The 20383-nt window shown below is 42.0% G+C and overlaps 1 pseudogene; it reads right to left on the reverse strand.

Moving 5' to 3' along the window:
- Positions 1–13150: 13150 nt before the first annotated feature.
- On the reverse strand, positions 13151–19866 carry LOC133377922 (glycine N-acyltransferase-like protein 3; annotated as a pseudogene).
- Between the last annotated feature and the right edge of the window lie 517 nt (positions 19867–20383).

The following is a 20383-nucleotide window of genomic DNA, read 5'->3' on the forward strand; positions in this document are numbered from 1 at the left end:
CATCAGTAGCAACCAATCTTGTCTCTCCCGCCTCCCCCTCCCCCCAGATCTTGTGCCAGTGTTGGAACACCAGTTGCACCACCTTAGTTTTGCTACTGGTTAGGGTTGTCAGCCGGTTTTTGCCTGGAGACTCTGGATTTTTGGGATCCTCTCTTGGTCTCTGGGTGAGTCACCTTCATCTCTGGATACTTGAAAAAGATATTTTTTAAACAGGGAAGGGCTATAGCTCAGTGGCAGGGCACATGCTTTGCATTCAGAGGTCCAAAATCCAATATGAAAAATACTATTGCCTGGAATCCTGGAGAGCCGGTGCTAGTCCATGTCATCAAGACTGAGCTGTATGGTACCAAGTGGCCTGAGTAAGTATAAGGCAGATTCCTTTGTTACTAAAAGTGGAAAGAGACTCAATGGCCATAGTGACTCCAAAATTTACTTATGTATTTTATTTACAACATTTATATACTGCTTTATTATAAAGAACCTCAAAGCAGTTTACAAAAGGAATTAAAACAATAAAATTATTGGCAAAAAAAGTTAGACAGGTATTTAAAAACATTCAAAATAACAAAACCAACAATGAATTAAAAACAGATAAAAAGCACAATAGCTTCTACATGCCTGGGAAGGCTTGAGGCAAAAATGTTTTTAGCAGGTGCTGAAAAAAGTACAAGGAAGGCATCTGCCTAATGTCAATAGGCAGGGAGTTCCAAAGCATAGGTGCTGCCATAATAAAGGACTGATTTCTTACAATAGCAGAACAAATACTATGTGGCATCCATAACATGGAAAGCACACTTTGAACTTGGCCTGGTAGCAAATCAGCAACCAGTGCAGATTTCAGAGCAGAGGCATTATGTGCTGTTAGGATCTCACTCATGTCAGCAATCGTTCCATAGCATTCTGTACTAACTGCAGCCCCTGGGTCAGGTTATGCTGCATGGGGATTTCTGTAACCTTGGCTGGCTGGCCTAATTTCCAATCAGAGAAATGTTTTTGTTTGAATTGCATGTGCCAAGCGATTGTGGTTGATGCTTAATGTATCATACTTGATGACATCACTCAGGCCCACCCCTATGACATCACTCAGGCCTGCCCCTGAAATCTCAAGGTTTGGGATGCTTCTGTCCTGGCAACCGTATCTCCACCAGTGATGGGGAGGTGGGGATTGGTTGGTGTTATGAGCCTCCTCCCTTAAATGCTCCACCTAGAAATGTGGCTGCCCCACCTGACAAGGAAGAGGAGCTGCAAGGCTGTTTTAATCCCATCTCTCTGAGGTCTACAAGGGCAACACTGAGATTGAGGAGGAAGAAGACCAAAGAGCCTGTCTGGACAGAGTCTGGACAGATTATAAGTAAGAAGGCGGGTGGGTGGAGGCACACTTAGGTTGGTGGGCAGTGCCTCATTCACCCTAATGGACCTGCCTCCACTGTGACTGAGGGTCCTATGTTGGGCCTCATGTGCCAATAGGATAAGAAGCTTAATTTGTATGCTGCTATCACTAGCAAGTGGATTAATTCAGGGCTGCATTAATACCACTGAAGTTAATACAAAACTGAAGATGGTTCTCCCTGCCCCCCCCAATCCCAGTAGTAAATCATCCCCAACCTAGTCTGCTTTGGATCTTTTCTTCTCTGGACTTGGACCTCTCTGTAGTTCATCCACAACAAGACTGGACTGAACTGAACAGATAGCTGGCTGAAAATATCTTAAGTATACTGATAACTCACATTTCAAGTGCTGTTTATATTGCAGAATACCTCTCAAGCTCCAAATGGACACCAACAAGGATGACTTATATTTAAAACCTGCTTGTGCGACTTTCATTTGGTTTACAAAGGGCAGCCTCTTAGCCTAGTACCCCCACTGGCTCCCTTCTTCTGATCTTCACCAGCAAGGTACTGTTAACACAGCAGAGATGAATAGCTTAATATTCAGGCCTCAGCCACCAACTTTAATCCCAGTTTTCTCTCTTTTCCAAACACCTTTCTAATCAACTGATTCTCCCCAACTGCCTTCCTACATTGACAGTTAACTGCCTTTACTTCATTCTATAACTTCTAGCCAATCAGAATCCATTGTTTCCAGACCAATCAAAATGAATTTACCTGATCCAGGCCCCCATCTATAAATACTAAACATGCTTAAAGTGACCCCCCTGCCTCTCAGAACCTGCCACCTTGGGCTTATCCACATGAGAGCATTACTTCATACTAAAGATGTTGTTTTTACCTCCATTTTCTATTTGCACCATCCACAGTAAGGGCTCAATGCCAGCTGCAAACATGGTGTTTTCTATTCACACTGAGAAGGATCAATCACACAGTTTCCTAATGACCATGCCCTCTAATTTAACATTTCCACTCCCTCTGGTTGCTTGACAACCAAGCATGCTACAATGGGTTCCTTTAAAAAAAAACACCTGGAAGTGCGAATATCTGTGTTTTCCCTGGTAGGATACAGTTGAAATACAAATCTTTGCTTGAGCAGTATTATGCTTTTGTGCACAAGTTAGGGGAGGGATATAATAAAGGCACTGTTTGCAGCAACATAAAAATGCTAGCAGAATGTGGGAAACAAGCCAGAAGTTGTTTTTCAGCCTACAAGAAATAAAATGGTGGAGGAGGGAGTGGGAGCGGAGAGGGGAATGATTGACACACTAACCTAAAAGCATTGGAGCAAAGTGTCTGCAAACAGTAGAGATTAGGGTTGCCAGGTCTCTGGTATTTACCTGGAGACTCTGGATTTTTGGGGGCCTCTCTGGGTCTCTGTGTGAGTCTCCCCAAACTACGGACTCTCCACTTTCATTTTTTTTAAAAAAATTAAGTTTCTAGGTGGTTTGGTTCAAGAGATATACACCAAAATGGGCGCCGTCCCCCACAACTTCTGTTAAATTAGGCATTATGTGCTGATAGGGTCTCACTCATGTCAGCAATTGTGCCACAGCATTCTGCACTAACTGAAGTCCCAGGGTCAAGTTGTGCTGCAACGGGATTTCTGTGACCTTGGCTGACAGGCTGCTGCGATTTTTTTTTAGTTTTGGTTAGGAAACCTAACTGGTCGCGGGATGTGGAGTTTTCTGCCTTACAGGAATCTTGTAGTTGGCATGGCATTGCATTGAGGAAATCATCACTGTCTTTTGTTTATCTTTTTCTATTTTCATTTCATTTACCTCTGACCTCACTCCCTTACATCCATAGAAGCAACAACAGTGATTCTATACAGTCAGCTCAACCCCCTTAAACCCACTGATGATGCACCTTGTTTGGTTGCATGACAGTTTGTTTCTTGCCCAACAGTGGTAAAAGAGAATTCACATACTTGGAAGTGTGGCTTCAATTGCTGTTGTTCCCAAGCTATTGCCCATGAAGGTAAACCAAACCATGTGTGTTTTCTCTCTGTCAATTTTTACTCACTGGAATTGGGTTGGCTATCAAAGTGAGTTTATAGCAGCCCACAGGGTAGGCAGAAAAGGGTACAGAATCTTCTTAACTCTTACTCATTTCTCAAACCTCTCTCTGCAGTGAAGGGTCAAGTCTGTAAAGATGTTTGGAGCAGCCACGTTAAAAGGCAGGCAGAGCATTCCAGGCAGGGGGTTGCCAACCCTGTTTGGATATGGATATATTTGTAGAGGATCCCTAGTCAAACCTTACTAACAGCACAATCCCACCATATCTACTTGGAACTAAGTACTTTTGAGTTCTATGGGGCTTGGTCCCTTAGTAAGTAGAATTGCAGCCTTGAGGATTCTTTAGTCCTGAGTGGTCCCATGTAACATCTCCACAACACTAGGCTTTCTTCCTACAATGGCCTTCTGGTGACTGGCCTGGCCTGAGGGCACTTAAACCCTTCTTGCTAGAAGTAAGTAGGCTAGATTAAATGTTTCTTACTCAGGCTCTCTAAGCAGGTGAGAAGGAATGATCCTGTCACTTCAGCTGGACCTGCAAACACCCTCATTTAGCTACAATTTCTATCTTAATTTCCAATCAGATAATATATTTTGTTTGAGTGGTATGCTCCAAGCAGCTGTGGTTGATGCTTAATGTATCATGCTAATAATATCACTAAGGCTTGCTCCTATGATATCACTAGGACCTGCCCTGTGACATCACTAGGGGCTGCCTCTGAAATCTCAGGGTTTGAGATGCTTCTGACCTGGCAACCCTACTAGAGATACAGAGTGAAGATTTTTTTTCTTCCCTTTTCATATTATCAGAGGATTGGGTTAGTACAGATTTACAAGAGGAAAAACTGCATGATAGCTTCTGTTTGCCGGTAACATCAAGTGAATAATGTGAATTAAAAGGACATACACGTAGCACTGGACACACAGTAAACTGCTTTGTAGATCAGCCTCTTGGCAAGCAGCTACTGCCAAACAGGCCTGCAACATAGTAACAATGCAAAGCCTTGAAATCTTTTCCAAAGCATAAAACATGAATAGTCATATACACAGCATTTCTCCATAAAAACTCATAGAAGCTTCTGCTTCTGCTTCTGCTTATTACTACTACTACCCACCCTTCACCAGTAGGTCCCAGGTCAGATCACAACATAAAATACATTATTAAATGCAGTTGAAAACAAATGACAAATGAAAATAGGTTTAGGTGTGAGATTGACACCACCGCTGGAGACAGGATTTACTATTAACTAAGGTTGTTTATTAAAGGGAACTTATGTGCATTAAGGGAATACTATTTTTTACATGGTGGTGTTATTCCTGCAATACATGGGGTCTTAAACAAGTATAGTTTATTCAGAAGCATATTAGTGTCCTTGCAGGGACAAACAATGGTAATTTCTGGAATTACAAAATGGGATAGGAACACGCAAAAAAGCCCAAAGTGTTCCTTAGATATTTTGTGAAATTAAAAAAAAGGTATTCATGTCTGCTCTCATATTTTAAAAGTCTTCAGTTAATGTTGGGACAACTGAGAAAATTTTGCAAGGCTGGAAGAAAATTAATTACAGCTTGGGTAGAAACATTTTGGGGAAGGTGGTGGAGATGGTGGTGGTGGAGCAACTGTAAGTGTTCCTGGATAACACTGATTGTCTGGATCCACTTTAACCTGGGTTTAGGCCTGGTTCTGGTTCTGAGTTGGCCTTGGTCTCCCTGATGGATGACCAGTATTGGAAGAAGGACAGGGCGAGTGTGACCCTGTTACCATTACTTGATCTATCAGGAGCTTTTGATACCATTGACCATGGTATTATGGAAACAGAGGATTCTGGGTATCTGAATCCCTGGTTCTGCTTGTGAATGTATATAGAAGGTCAGAAGGTCAGTGTATGTAGGAAGAGAGCAATAAACTGCAAAGCTAGGAAACAGCACAATTAACTGTGTTAGCATGTATCTGCTATTTCCTCCATCCTATAGGTGCAACACTGCCAGCTAACACTAATTCCCTAATGTTGCCATAGTAATTTACTGATAACAGAATGGGGATCAAAACAATTTGTTTGTTCTTGCCTTAGCTATTACGCATGCTCCAAATGTATGAATGCACGTTTCTCTTGCTTAAGTTCTGTTACTGAAAGACTATAAAATCCCTGCACCATGTGCTGAGAGTCCGAGTCTGTAGTAGATTTCCAGGTTTCTGCTCAGCTCTCCAGTGCTGTAAACTTGAGATCTGCTTCTATGCAAATTGCCTCAGAGTGAATTCCTCCACAATATCATCCTGGATCGTCTGAGTGGGATGGGTGCTGGAGGAACGGTGCTACAGTGGTTTTATTCTTTCCTGCATGGTTGAGTCTGAAGACTAGCACTGAGGAAGTGCTCTTTGACTCCCTGTGCTATGCGGTTCTACAGGGCACTATTTTGTCTCCAATACTATTTAACATCTATACGAAGCCAGTGGGAGCTGTAATTTGTTTTGGAGCATGGTGCCATCAGTACACCAATGACACACAGCTCTATTCCTCTATAACATCTGAATCAGGAGACAATGTGCAAGCTCTGGACCAGTGTCTTAATGCAATGGTGGACTGGATGAGGGCCAATAAACTGAATTTGAATCCTTGGAAGCTGGAAAGATGGAGGTAGGTGGTTTTCATGTTTGGAAGATAGGTCAGTTGCCTGTTCTGGATGGGGTTGCACTCCCTCTAAAGGAGCAGGTACGTAGCTTGGGTGTATGCCTGGATACATCTTCATCATTAAAGGCCCAAGTGATCTAGGAGTGTCTTTTATCAGCTTTACGTCACCAGCTACAGCCATATCTGGATCGGGATAACTGTAATATCTGTAAACCACCCAGAGAGCTTCGGCTATGGGGTGGTATATAAATGTAATAAATAAATAACTTGGCCACTGTAGTCTATGCATTAGTAACCTTGAGACTGGATTACTGCAATGCACTCTATGTGGGGCTTCCCTTGTGCCTGGGCCAGAAGTTCCTGCTGGTGCAGAATGACCGGGGGTCCTTGAGGAAATTAAACACAGGCTTTCAGCAAAGATAGGCCTTTACTGGTTATGTGTGCATGGTCAGTCTCCCTTGATCTTGGTGGAGTGCTGCAACATGGCACTGTTTTCCCGGGGTTTTTATACATTACAGGACAAAGACATTAGCATTTCCCTATCACGGAGTTACACATAAGCATTACACAGGGGTAACACTGTACTGTTGCCAGTTCTCAGGGACCCCCCGGAGACTCAGGGATCACTATTGCTGTTCTGACCTCCAGTCAGACTCACCCGCATGTCCCTGAATCTCCAGCTTTTGTGGATGCCCACCCAGCCGCGCATGCGTGTCCTAGCTTCCAGACACGCATATGCTAATTCCCCCCTTGCTTCCACCTGGTTCAACGCCTCCTTCCTTTGCCCCTCTCTCTCTCTCTCCTTTGCATGCATGTGCATTGCGCCACCCACCCTGGCAGCACAACAACCCACCAAGCCAGGGACGGAGAAGGACTCCATTTGCCTTCCCAACAAGCACCACCCCGCATTCTCATTGGCTGCCCCTGAGGCCCAATGAGAGCCCAGGCTTCCTCAGCAGTGGCGCAATCGGAGAGAGAAAGTGAGGGAGGAACTTGGAGCAGGTACGGCGTGAGTTGGCTGACGGGCGTGCTGGCTGGCTGGGTCGCTGGGAAGGGCCCCAGCTTTGGGGTTTTTACCTGGATAAGACCTGCTACCTGGTGCCTGCTTAGTTACTGGGTGACCTTGGGCCAGTCATTGCCTCTTAGCCTCGGAGGGAGGCAATGGTAAACCTCCTCTGAATACCGCTTACCATGAAAACCCTATTCATAAGGTTGTCATAAGTCCGGATCGACCTGAAGGCAGTCCATTTCCATTTTGCATCCATGCTCCCTAAGCCGGTGAGAAGGAATGACCTTGTCACTTCAGCTGGACCCGGGAACACCCTCTTTTAAGTAAGATTTCTATCTTAATTTCCAATCAGAGAATTTTTTTTGAATGGTATGCTCCAAGCAACTGTGGTTGATACTTAATGTATCATGCTTAATGACATCACTAGGGCCTGCCCCTGTGATGTCACTAGGGCCCACCCCGGGACATCGCTGGGACTTGCCCCGTGATGTCACTAGGGCCCGCCCCCGTTTTCTCAGGTTTTTGGGTGGTTCCGACCTGGCAACCCTATAACACTGTCTACATTATTTTCCAGCCAATCAGGTAATGTTTAAGCAATTCTAATACCAGCACATTTCTACTATGAGCTAATGCATTCCAGTACTAATTCCTCTCATGACGTGGGAAGGACAGAGACTTTCAGTACTAATGTTCTGTTCCACTTATCTTCCTTGAGTCGGGCTGTACCTAGCATACTGTGCATTCCAATTACCATGGATACATCTGCCTAACAGGCAGAGATGTCTGTATCAAGGAGAGGATTTTAGCTGGCCTGCTACGCTATTAAAATCGTTTTCTACAAGAATATATTTTACTTATTGTTTGTATCTAAAAAATTTCCCATTAGAACAGTCTTCCAGCAGAGATTAGGCAGGCATCCTAGCTTTTGACTTGCATGCATCTCTTGAAGACTTTATTGTGCTGACAGGCTTATGCATCTGTTTAAAATGTTTTTTGAGTAGCCAATCATTTTAATGATTATTTTGTACTAATGAAAGTTTTTATGTTGGTGTACTCTTTGTGAGAGGGTAGTATATAAAGCACTTTTATAAACAAACATTTTGGTAAACTGCCAGTAGATACACTCCTGTGATTCCACCCCAAAAGCAGACCAAAACTGATGGAAGTATGATCCTGCCATTTATTTTGAGGATATGGAACAGGCATTGTTCCTAAGTTACCTATTATATTTCCTCTGTCTTTTTTGATCCCTATTTTATTTTATTTTCAGGTAATTCCATGAAAATGTCTATAGTCCCATTTTTCATTTTATTATTATTATTACATTTCTGTCCCATCTTTCCTCCAAGGAGCTCAAGGTGGTATACATGGTTCTTCTCCCTCTCAATTTTATCCTCACAACAGTCTGGATTCAGGCCTGGTTATGGGACTGAATCAACCTTGGCCACTTGATGGATGACCTCTATTGGGAGAAGGACAGGGGGAGTGCAACCCTGGTATTCTTACTTGATCTCTTGGCGGCTTTTGATACCATTGACCATGGTATCCTTCTGGGCCAAATTGGTGAGATGGGTATCGTAGGCACTGTTCCGATCCTATCTCCAGGATCATTTTCAGATAATAGCATTGGGTGCTTGTCTTTTGGCCCCCTGGCAGTTGTGCTGTGTGGTGCCATAGGTGCTGTTTAACATCTATATGAAGCCATTGGGAGCAGTCATCAGAAGATTTGAGGCGAGGTGTCAGCAGTACGCTGCTGATACCCAGCTCTATATCACGTAACATCTGAATTGGGAGAGACTGTGCAAGCCCTGGACCACTGCCTGGACTTGGTGGTGGGCTGGATGAGGGCCAATAAACTGACTCTGAATCCTAGCAAGACAGAGGCACTGTGGGTTGGTGGCTCCCAAGTTCCGTTGCCTGCTTTGGATGGGGTCATACTCTTTCTGAAAGAGCAGGTCCGTAGTCTAGGGATGCTCCTGGATCTATCTTTGTCACTAGCCAGATGACCTCAGTGGCTAGGAGTGCGTTTTACCAGTTTCGGATGGTAAGACAGCTGTGGACATTTCCGGAATGGGATAGCCTGACCACTGTTGTCCACACACTGGTAACCTTCAGGCTGGATTACTGTAATGTGGGGCTGCCCTTGAGGTTGTTCTGGAAGTTGCAGTTGGTACAAAATGCAGCTGTGAGACTGCTCACTGGGGCATGGTATCACCAACATATCAACCTGCTGCTTAAAGAATTGCACTGCCTACCTATTAGCTACCGGGGCAAGTTCAAGGTTCTGGTTTTGATATACAAAGCCCTATACAATTTGGGACTAGGATAACTGAAATACTATCTTACCCCGTCTTATATACCCAGTCGATCACTACGCTCTGCAGGTGAGGGCCTCCTGCACATACCATCTTATCAGGAGGTCCGTTCTGTACAACATAGGAAGCAGATTTTTAGGGTAGTGGCACCTACCCTTTGGAATTCCATCCCTTTAAATATTAGACAGATGCCATCTCTGTTATCTTTTTGGCCCCTACTGAATACCTTCCTCTTTCAACAAGCCTTTTATGTAGAGACCTTATCCCAGTCTGCATCTGTGTTGGAATTGCTTTTTAATACATTTTAGTTTTTTTTTTTTTAAAAAGATGTTATAAAAATGTTTTGTTTTAATGTTTTTCAGGATGTTTTGTTTTAATATATTTTAAAGTCTGTTTTTATGATGTTTTAAAGTGTTTTTAGTGCTTTTGTTTGCTGCCCTGGCCTCCTACTGGGAGGAAGGGTGGGATATAAATAAATAAATAAGCAAGCAAGCAAGCATCTGGGAGAAAGATCAGTTATTTGCACTTGTTTACATTTGAGCATTATTCAGGTGTCAATCCATTTTGTCCTCATTCAAATTAATCTGGACTAGTCCATACCTGCATGTATTTGAATTTGTATATGAGGAGCTACTTTGGTCTTTCCTATTCATACCAGTAGATGTTCCCTTTTGTATTTGTCCACGCCTTCTAACTTGTAGATTCTATTATGCTGATGTATCCACAGAGCATGCACACTGATAGCACCCACCTTGTTTTTTAAAAATGTTCCCTGCCCAGGAAGTGTGCAAAGGTTTTTTTAATGTGGTTTGCTTGTGCAGTTTTCTGGTTTTGTGCAAATCTAAGGGATCAAAAAACCCCACACACCATATATAAGGTAATGCTCTTTTCAGGAGTGTGCTGGAAATAGTTATGAGCATGGCCGGAAAAGAAAAGAAAGCACTGAAGTAGTAGTGGGTGTGGAAAGGGGAGTAGCAAAAAGTGACAATTGATCTATGTATCCCAAAACACCAAAACAAGTTGCCTATGACACCAGGTGGAACATTTTGGAACCGAATTTTCCCCAATTTATTGGATTACGCTATATCAGGTAAACCTGATTGTAAGAATGATAATTTATTGGTATTTCCTTTTCCTTTTAAAATATTCTTTCAAAATAGTGATATTTCCTTTAAAAATATCGATATTAATATCCATATTTTTTTCTGAGCACCCCCCCCTCCCGGATTGGTAAAAGAAGCAGCTAGCGGATACAGAACTCACTCTAATTGATGCAAGCCTGTTAGGTTGATGGAACGCTTTCAAACCTGCACCAGCCAATGGATCCCATCCCTGTTCTGTAGTATGACAGCCTGGAGAGTTGGGGATTTCCATGACCGAGGCTACCAAAGTGACATCATCAGCTACCTGCTCAGTCCCCTCTGATCTTCCCCACAGGTAGCAGTTTGGAAACAGCACTAAGTGCCTGCTGACCAACACCTGTGTAGAATTAGGGCAGGGCAGGGTTTTTGATATCCTATGCTTTGTGGGTGCATCTCCATTCTCCATGTGGTCCAAGGCTGTGCCCTACAACAGTGATCCTCAATCTTTTTGGCATGGTAGTGACCCAAGTCCAAATTCAACTAGGTATGGTGATCCATTGTTTTATTGTCATACGGATTTTGGATGTTAGGACTAAAGTTTCATGCATTTTAATTGCAAGTCTGCCTATTTTACAACCATTACATGGGGCATTCAAGCAAAAATTTACTTAATGCCCCTATTAGTTTGAAATTTATCAAAATATTTATAGTACTTACAAAGTTATTACCAATTTTGTTTATAGGAATTAAGAGCACTGGAACTATCACCAGAGAGCAATTCTCAAGTAAATTATAGGACTTGAGCCTTTCTGATGTTTGGTACAGCATTATAATATATTAACAAAACAAAAAGTTGTAAAAAGCATCATATCAGTTAAGGATTGAAAGCAATCATTACTTTGGGTTTAACTTATAAAGCCTGTGACCTACTTGCAAGTGGGTCACAACCCCTATGTTGGGAAATGCTGCCCTAGAACTGTCCTAGAACACTGTCTCCCAATCTGTGGGTTGTGACCCACTTGCGAGTTAAAGGGTTTATGAGTAAAGCCAAAATAATTATTGCTTTTAATTCTTCACTCATACGGCGAATACCTCTTACAACTTTTTGTTTTGTTGGGATATTATAACGCTGTGTTGACACTTATAACCAAATGTCAGAAAGGCTCAAGTCTACATTTTAACACTTGGGAATTGTTCTCTGGTTGCAGATCCCGTGACAATTCGCCACAAGGTGCTCACATAGGGAGTTGTTTTGAGTGACTATTGAAGGATTTATTTTTAGGTCTAATTTTTTCTGAAGGCGTGGTCCCAATTTAATTCAAAAATCTGACTGCAGATAGTCCTTCAGTGATCACAGTCTAGGTTTGGAAAGGTGGGCTTAGCTGGACAGAACCATGAGACACCAGAAATAGATTGAAGAGTTTACTGTAACAAAGAATAGGCCCTAATACAGAATTAGAAGGCTTAAAGGTTAACAGCACTGGATCAGCATACATGCTCACACAATCCAGAGTGTCTTAGAATGACACTTGTTATGGGGATTTCAGGAAGCGCTGGCACCCCGGAAGACTGCAGAGTGCAGATAATTTGTAGAATGAAAGATGGGACACTCACAAGTACCTCTTGGCCACCTGGAAAGTAAAGTAAGTGGAACAAACAAACGAAAACCTTGCACCTAACCCATGAGAATTTATCTGCCTTTTCCTTCTCCTTTCATAATTTTCAAATAGTTTCTTTTATCATTAATTAATACAGCCTGGAAAAAATTCCTGATTTTTTTTTGTTAAAGCACTAATTTTATCTCTTGCAGTTGTAACTGAAGTAATATCACACCTGTATGTATATACTGTGAAATGGTCACTACATTTCACTGTAGGAAGAAAAATTAGTGACGAATGAATGGTTAAATAAATGTATGGTGCTTTAATCAATAACAGTAAAGGCAGACAGCATATGTGCAGCATGGGCATGACAGGCAAGAGCCAGCATTTGGACCACTGATAAGTATATCTGTCAAATGCATTGTGAGCATTGGGTGAAATTGGGCTTTTCAGTGTGAGAGACAAACATGGCAAGTCCTGCATAAATGCACTTCAGTATGCATACTCAAATGGCTATGTCATCCATACAGGTGACATACGTGGCCAAAATATTGAGTTCTGACATTACGTGATGCAGGATGTTAGTCTGGGGATGGCTATTGATAGGGAACACCTTCCTTAGGAAGCATCATCGCTCAATGGTGGAGCATTTGCCTTGCATGCAGAAGGTCCCAGGTTCAATCTTGGCATCTCCAGGTACAGTTGGGAAGGTTTCCTGCCTGAAACCCTAGAGAGCTGCTGCCAGCCAGTGTAGACAACACTGAGCTAGATAGACCAATGGTCTCAGTATAAGGCAGCTTCCAATGTTTCTATGGGCACTTTAAAGAAGGAAAGAAGACAGTTATGTTTTAGACCTCATCAGATATGAGATGATATTAAAAAAGCAGCATGATAAATATGGCCCAAGAGATGGCCCATGAAGGAATGTGGCTGTTGGGCTGAAAAAGGTTCTGCACTCCAGCTTTAGAATGCTGATCCCCCCCCATTTCATCTTGAATATATCTGGAGCAGTTCTCTGAAACTAACTATGAAAGTTACCAACCACTCATCAGATCTGTCATTAACCCTGAAGTGATGCCCTTATTTCTTGTAACAAAAGGGTGCAGTGTGCTATTTTATAGGCTGGAGGGCTGGTGTGAAGAAAAGCACGTACTTTATCAAGGGCAAGATATGGAAGCCCTGATGCTTCAGTGCGTGCTTCATAGGCTGGTTGTCTGCCAAAACCCCTCCATACAGGGGGAACCCACTAGCATGCAACTTAACAGCTGTTGCCTGCACCACAGATGCCACACAGCTTTGTCCTCGGTACTGAGGAAGAGTGTATCCATGTGTCAAACAGCCAATTGGATCACTAAGTTGCCAGGAAACCAGCTGGCCTTCTTTATCTAGGAGACAAGCACCAGGGAAGTTGTGGATCAGGCTGTCCAGATAGCGCAGGCTCCGATTATTGCCTCCAATGCTCCAGGTTTCATTGAGCAGAGGTGCATGAGATGAGTTCAGGGTGCCAAAGTGGAAGAGGTAATTTCTGAACCTGAAATACAAGGGCAGGCAGTGATAGTGGTTGAGCAAACTGAAGGCCCCTTTGGTCACACTCAACAGGAACAAAATGGCAGAAAGCTTGAAGAGAAAACTCCGGAAATGACCTCCTGAGTTCTCACTTATTGGAAATGAAGGGGGAAATTAAATAGTTGCTTTGCAGCTTGAAATAAGGACCAAGAACTCTGACCTGTCTGAACATAAACAGAAAGAATGTTTAGTCTAGAGGTGTGGAGAGGATCCATTTATCTGCACCACCTCCTCCTGTTTTGTGGGTGGGACTAAGGCAAGGCATGGACAAACATAGCCTCTGACTGTAGCAATACTCTGCGGAACATTTCTTGGGTCACTACATCTGATGTCAGAGAATTCTGATGAAAACGGGAGCAGAAATTGCTGATGTTCAGTTATGCTTCCCAGGTCCGGAATGGAAATCAACACAGTGAATATGACTGGTATTCTCTGTTGTTTTCAGTTTGTAAACGATATGGAATGATGCATAACTGATTCCCTCACCCCACAATTTTCATTGTGTTTTGGTTATTATTTGTTTTATTAAAAACATTTCTAGCCCGCCTTTCTTCCGTAAAATAAGGCACTCAGGGTGGCTCACAAATCATACACAATAAAAACACAACAACATTAAAATAGATAAAATACAGTTAAGAAATCTAAGGGAGTGGTATTAAAAAGGGACGAAAGAGGTAAAACTGAAAAAGGGGGGGGGATAAAATCAGTTTCAGGCTCAGCCTTCAGTCCCGCCCAAAGGAATGGTGTAAATAATGGAATGATAACATAATCAACTACATAATTAATGATGTAAAATGTCACCATAGTGGACGGCAAGACAAATAACATAGTTTTTGTCAGAAGCTGAGCTGCAGTAGAATGGAAACCGTGCTGAATGCAATGAATACGGGGTGGAACAGAAATGGAAGCCTTCTTATATCCTTAACTCTGAAGCAGCCCCAGAGTCTTCCTGTGTTTTTTATAGATGTAGTGGAATTACTAGGCAGTAGGAGACATGCTTCCTACCCTAAGAAATCCACAGAGGATAGAACTGGGTTAGAGGGTTGCCAGATATCCCTTTTTCAACTATGTACAGAAACACATGGAACTGCTGTCTTCACTAGGGTGGGTGACTCTGTTAATTTTGGTTTCTCCCAGTTTCTCATTTTCCCAGTATTAAATTCAGTTCTCCACATTTATACATCAGCTTGTGATTTTTTTAAAAAAAGTTCTCATAAAAATCCATCCACATTTTAGTACAAATTTTTCCTTATATATAAATTTTTGTATGCAATTTTGCCCAATGCAGACATTTCAGCAAAGTAATTTCCCTTAATATAATGCATTTCTGTATGCTATCTTCAGTTATTTATGCACTTGTATGCACATTTCACTCTAGTCTAGCTTATGTATTTTTGAACACATTACTTCCCTGGAAACTCAGAGAAATGCAAATGTTAAAGGATGGCTTTGTTTCAGAAAGGGCAGATTAGGTAAGTTCACCTTGAATGCAAACTGAATTCAATTTCTCCTCTATATCTAGCATCAAGGCCACAGATTCCCACCAAGTAGGTACCCCCCAAGGGAGAGAGTGCACTCACCAACCTGCTCTGACAATAGGCAGAGGGATCTGGATGCAACACTGTCTGGTAGAGGTATGGCTGAAGAGTGACATGTCTGGCCTCTGCAATATCTCTGACAGCTTTATACAGCCCATCCTGGAGGCCTGCATACAGTGAAAATGTTATGAAAGGTTAAGCTGGTGGCAAGAGTGAGGATTATATTTTCTAAAGCTCTGTGTTTGCACCTTTGTTGCTATCTGACTATTCTATACCCTGGAATAGTCAGTGTTTGATCTGGTTTGATTTGGTCTAACACACAATTATTTGTCTTTTTCGCAGTCCATGGTATCTGCAAAGCTCTCCTCCAACACCACATTTCAAATGAGTTGATTTTTCACATCCACTTTTTTCACTGTCCAACTTTCACATCCATACATAGAGATCGGGAATACCATTCTGACTTTGGTGTTCAGTGATACATCTTTGCATTTGAGAACCTTTTCTAGTTCTCTCATAGCTACCATCCCCAGTCCTAATCTTCTTCTGATTTCTTGACTGTTGTCTCCATTTTGGTTAATGACTGTGCCAAGGTATTGATAATCCTTTACAAGTTCAATGTCCTCATTATCAACTTTGAAGTTACATAAATCTTCTGTTGTTATTACTTTAGTCTTCTTTACTTTCAGCTGTAGCCCTGCTTTTGTGCTTTCCTCTTTAACTTTCATCAGCATTCGTTTCAGATCATTATTGGTTTCTGCTAGTAGTATGGTATCGTCTGCATATCTTAAATTATTGATATTTCTCCCTTCAATTTTCACACCTTCTTCATCTTGGTCCAATCCCTCTTTCTGTATGGTATGTTCTGCATATAGATTAAACAAGTAGGGTGATAAAATACACCCGTCTCATACCCTTTCCGATTGGGAACCAATCGGTTTCTCCATATTCTGTCCTTACTCTAGCCTCTTATCCAGAGTATAGGTTGCGCATCAGAACAATCAGATGCTGTGGCACCCCCATTTCTTTTAAAGCATTCCATTGTTTTTCATGATCTACACAATCAAAGGCTTTGCTGTAATCTATAAAGCACAGGGTGATTTTCTTCTGAAATTCCTTGGTCCATTCAGTTATCCAATGTATGTTTGCAATATGATCTCTGGTACCTCTTCCCTTTCTAAATCCAGCTTGGGCACCTGGCATTTCTCACTCCATATATGGTAAGAGCCTTTGTTACTTGCATGAGATATTAAGGTGATGGTTTGATAATTACTGCATTCCCTGGGATCCCATTTCTTTGGAATTGGGATGAATATTCAACACTTTCAGTCTGTGGGCCATTGTTTTATTTTCCATATTTGTTGACAATTTTTTGTCAACATTTGGACAGATTCAGTAACGTGTAATAACTCTATTGGTATGCCCCTAGCGATTTGTTTCTTCCAAGTATTTTAAGAGCAGCTTTCACCTCACATTCTAAAATTTCTGGTTCTTCATCATACGGTTTCTCCATGAATGAATCTGTCATCTTTGTATCTCTTTTATATAATTCTTCAGTGTATTGCTTCCTTTTCTTTCATCTCGGTCAGTCAGTGTGTTCCCCTGTTGATTATTCAACATCCTTACTCTTGGATTAAATTTCCCTTTCATTTCTCTAACCTTTTGGAATAGGGCTCTTGTCCTACCTTTTTTATTATTTTCCTCTATTTCTATACAATAACTATTGTAATAGTTCTTTGTCCCTATGTTCTAGTTGCTGTATTATTGCATTTAGGGTTCTAACCACGTTTCTATCTCCTTTTGCTTTCCTTCAGTTTTTAACCATTTTAAGAGTTTTGTCAGTCATCCATTGAGGTTTTTCTTTCTTTTTAATTAGAGGCATTGTCTTTTTGCATTTTTCTCTGATTACGTTTCTGACTTCAATCCATTGTTCTTCTGGTTCTCTATCAACTAAGTTTAAAGTCTCAAATCTGTTCTTTATTTGATCTTTATATTCTTCTGGGATGTTATTTAAATTGTATTTTGGCATTAGGATTGCTTTGTTCTTCTTCTTTAGCTGTACTCTGATTTTCCATATGACCAGTTCATGATCTGTACCGCAGTCTGCTCCTGGTCTTGTTTTCACAGAAAGTATGGAACTTCTCCATCTTCTGCTACCAATTATATAATAAAATTGATTCCAATATTGACCATTTGGTGATGTCCATGTGTACAGTCATCTTTTCGGTTGCTCAAAAAATGTGTTTGCAAGAAACAAATTATTGGCTTCACAAAATTCAGTAAGTCTTTCTCCTGCTTCATTTCTATCTTCTAAGCCCCATTTCCCCACAATTTCTAGTTCCTCTCTGTTCCTTACTTTTGCGTTCCAGTACCCTATGATTATCAGCACATCTTGTTTTGGTGTGTGATCAATTTCTTCCTGTACTTCTGTATAAAATCTCTGCAATTTCTCTTCTTCTGTTTGCCATTGGAGCATAGACTTGGATGACTGTTATTTTGATAGGTTTCCCATTAAATCTCATTGATATCACTCACTCAGACCTTGCGTTATAGCTCCTAATTTCTTTTGCTACATCACTTCTCAGTATTAGAGCAACCCCATTTCTTCTTAATTTATCATTGCCTGCATGAAATATTTTGTAGCACTACTTGTACTTGTCCGTTGCTTTTCCCCAGTAGCTCGCTGAGTGCCATCTGACCTGGGGGTCTCATCTTCCAGCACTATCTCATGTTACATTTTGGATGGTCTATTCATAGGGTTTTCTGGTAAAAGGTATTCAGAGGTGGCTTACCATTGCCTTCCTCTGAGTCTGGATGCATCTTTGTCTGGTGTCTCAGCTTTAGCCATTCGGCCTTGGGTGTCCCTGCTAGGAGTCTAGCCTCTTGGTCTAGACTCCTGACGGCATTGCTCTCAGTTTCTTTGATGCTCTCAAACCCCTTCACCACGTTAAGGTGTGCATCCGAGAGGGGGTGCACTAGTGTAACAATGGTGTTATATCCCCCTTCTGGTATGATTGGTGTGTAGGATTACTCAGTAAGTATAATAATTTTATTATCACCGCTGTTCATTTATACAGCACCACTTCCTTTATTGACTTTTGCAACAACAAAAAAGATACAACCAAAATGCAACTTTGCTTTTTATTAATGTAAATTAATCCTTCAAGATACTGCCAGATGTGTAAGATGTAGGGATACAGGAAGCTCCCTTATGCCAAGTTAGACTACTGGTCCATCTAGCCCAATATTGTCTAGGTTGACTGGCAGCAGTTCTCTAGGCTTTCAATCAGGAGACACTCCCAGCCCTACCTGGAGATGCCAGAGACCTTAGTCATGCAAAGCAGATGCTCATGTTGCTTCATTAGTTCTTCTTTTAGTAGGGTAGGATAGGATCTGTCCTTTTCAGTTTATTGCAGGATAAGCACTTTGAGTCAATGTTTGTAATAATCTTTTTGTTATTTAAAATTTTGTATTCTGGATGCTCTTATAATTGTAAGTTGCTCTGAGACATTTTATGGAGTGATTAAAAATACAAGTAATAAATAACAACAACAATACTGAGGTATGGCCCTTCACATATATGAAGGTTGATGATTAAGCTAAGCAAGACGGTAATGAGATATTTTTCTATGTGGATAAGCTGTAGAGAGATGTTTATGATTATGTATTTTTGTGAATGAACGCTTCAGTTGACGTGATTCTTTTCTGAAACAGATTTTTATTGCTCAGAGTCATCTTATAACTTTGTATGCTTAGATGTAGAGTGTACAAAGAAACAAAGAAGCGAAACAAAATATCCTCCACACAGGCCCCACACCAAAATTCTCAGGGCATGTGGGGGCTTACCTTGGAGCTAGAAGGCCTTGTCCCAGTCAATGGCTTCTGCATTTTCTAGCAGTCTTCGACAGGCATCTATATCCCAGTAGAATGCAGCATGCAAGTTGGCGTAGTAATCCCACTTGTCTTTTACCACCTGCAGGACATGGCACAGAGCTGCACTGTGAAATTTGGTTATTGACAGGATGCAGGCAGCAAGGATAGGTTGGGTCTGGTTAACGTTGGAGAGAAAGACAAAGGAGGTGAGGAAGAGGACCAGCCACATCTCTAAGCGCATCTTGCATAGATTTCCAGACTTAGATGCCAATATCTCTTGGGCTTACTCTCACATATTCAGGCAATGGCATATGGGCGATTTCCTACCTCCTTATGTGGGCGGGTAAGGACGGCTTTAAATTCTGGCCAAGAGTCCACCACCACTTCATGCTGAGCTGGATTTCCACGATTGATGTGCATCACGGCCCCATAGGCCTGCCAATGAAAGAAGGGGGTGTGGTGATTTAGGTCACATACACAGCGTACATTTAATGCGAATTTATACAACTTGTACAGTCGTGGCTTCCTCCAAACCATCTTGGGAACTGTATTTTACCACAGAATGACAATTCCCAGCACCCTGAAAAACTACCGTTCCCAGGATTGTTTGGGGGAAGCCATGTGCTTTAATTATGTTTTAAATGTATGGTGTAGATGTGACCCTAGAGCAAAACTCTAGGTTGCTCCATGGGAATATAGAAGGAAACTTCATTTGTTAAATTTATGGGAAAATATGACAACGCTAAGTGGGTGAGTGAATGTTACCGGAAGAGTCTGAGGCAGGCTCCTTTGCAGCATGCCCTCAAGCAGCTGCAACTTGGAGGAGCTGGTGAGAATCAGCATGGCTGGCCAAACAGCTTGGTGGCTACTTCAGGTTCCAGCAAAGATGTCGTGAGTGGGAAGGAAGCACCTGAAGGGGGAGGGAGGAAAAGACATACAAAAAGATATGCATCATGAGCATCTTGCACACAATCCTTCCAGCCTACGCAGGACCAGAATGACTTGCCATTTGTGCTCAAATTATGTCAATAATTGCTGCAGGTTCTGTGCTCCTAAGAAATCCAGTAATAAGTCTGTCTTTCAAGGATCTATGGAGTTGATACTTATCCAGGGGCTGAGGGAATTAAAACTGGCGGCCACTCCTTTGCAGAGTCCCCCCTCTGTCTGACTAGCAGCAGGCTATCTATTTGCCCAACATTGAGGCATAGGTAAGAAGATTTGAGTCCCACTATTTATAGGGATGAGGTTGTCCCCTTCAGAAGCCCACAGTGTAAACTGCACAGCTTACCTGGAGAGACACGTTTGCTTGGGAGAAGAAGGGAGCAGCTATTGCAGGGCCTCTGGGGTGATACTTGATGTGATCCTT

The sequence above is a fragment of the Rhineura floridana genome, chromosome 2 (genome assembly GCF_030035675.1).
Source record: "Rhineura floridana isolate rRhiFlo1 chromosome 2, rRhiFlo1.hap2, whole genome shotgun sequence".
In the NCBI taxonomy this organism is placed as follows: Eukaryota; Metazoa; Chordata; class Lepidosauria; order Squamata; family Rhineuridae; genus Rhineura; species Rhineura floridana.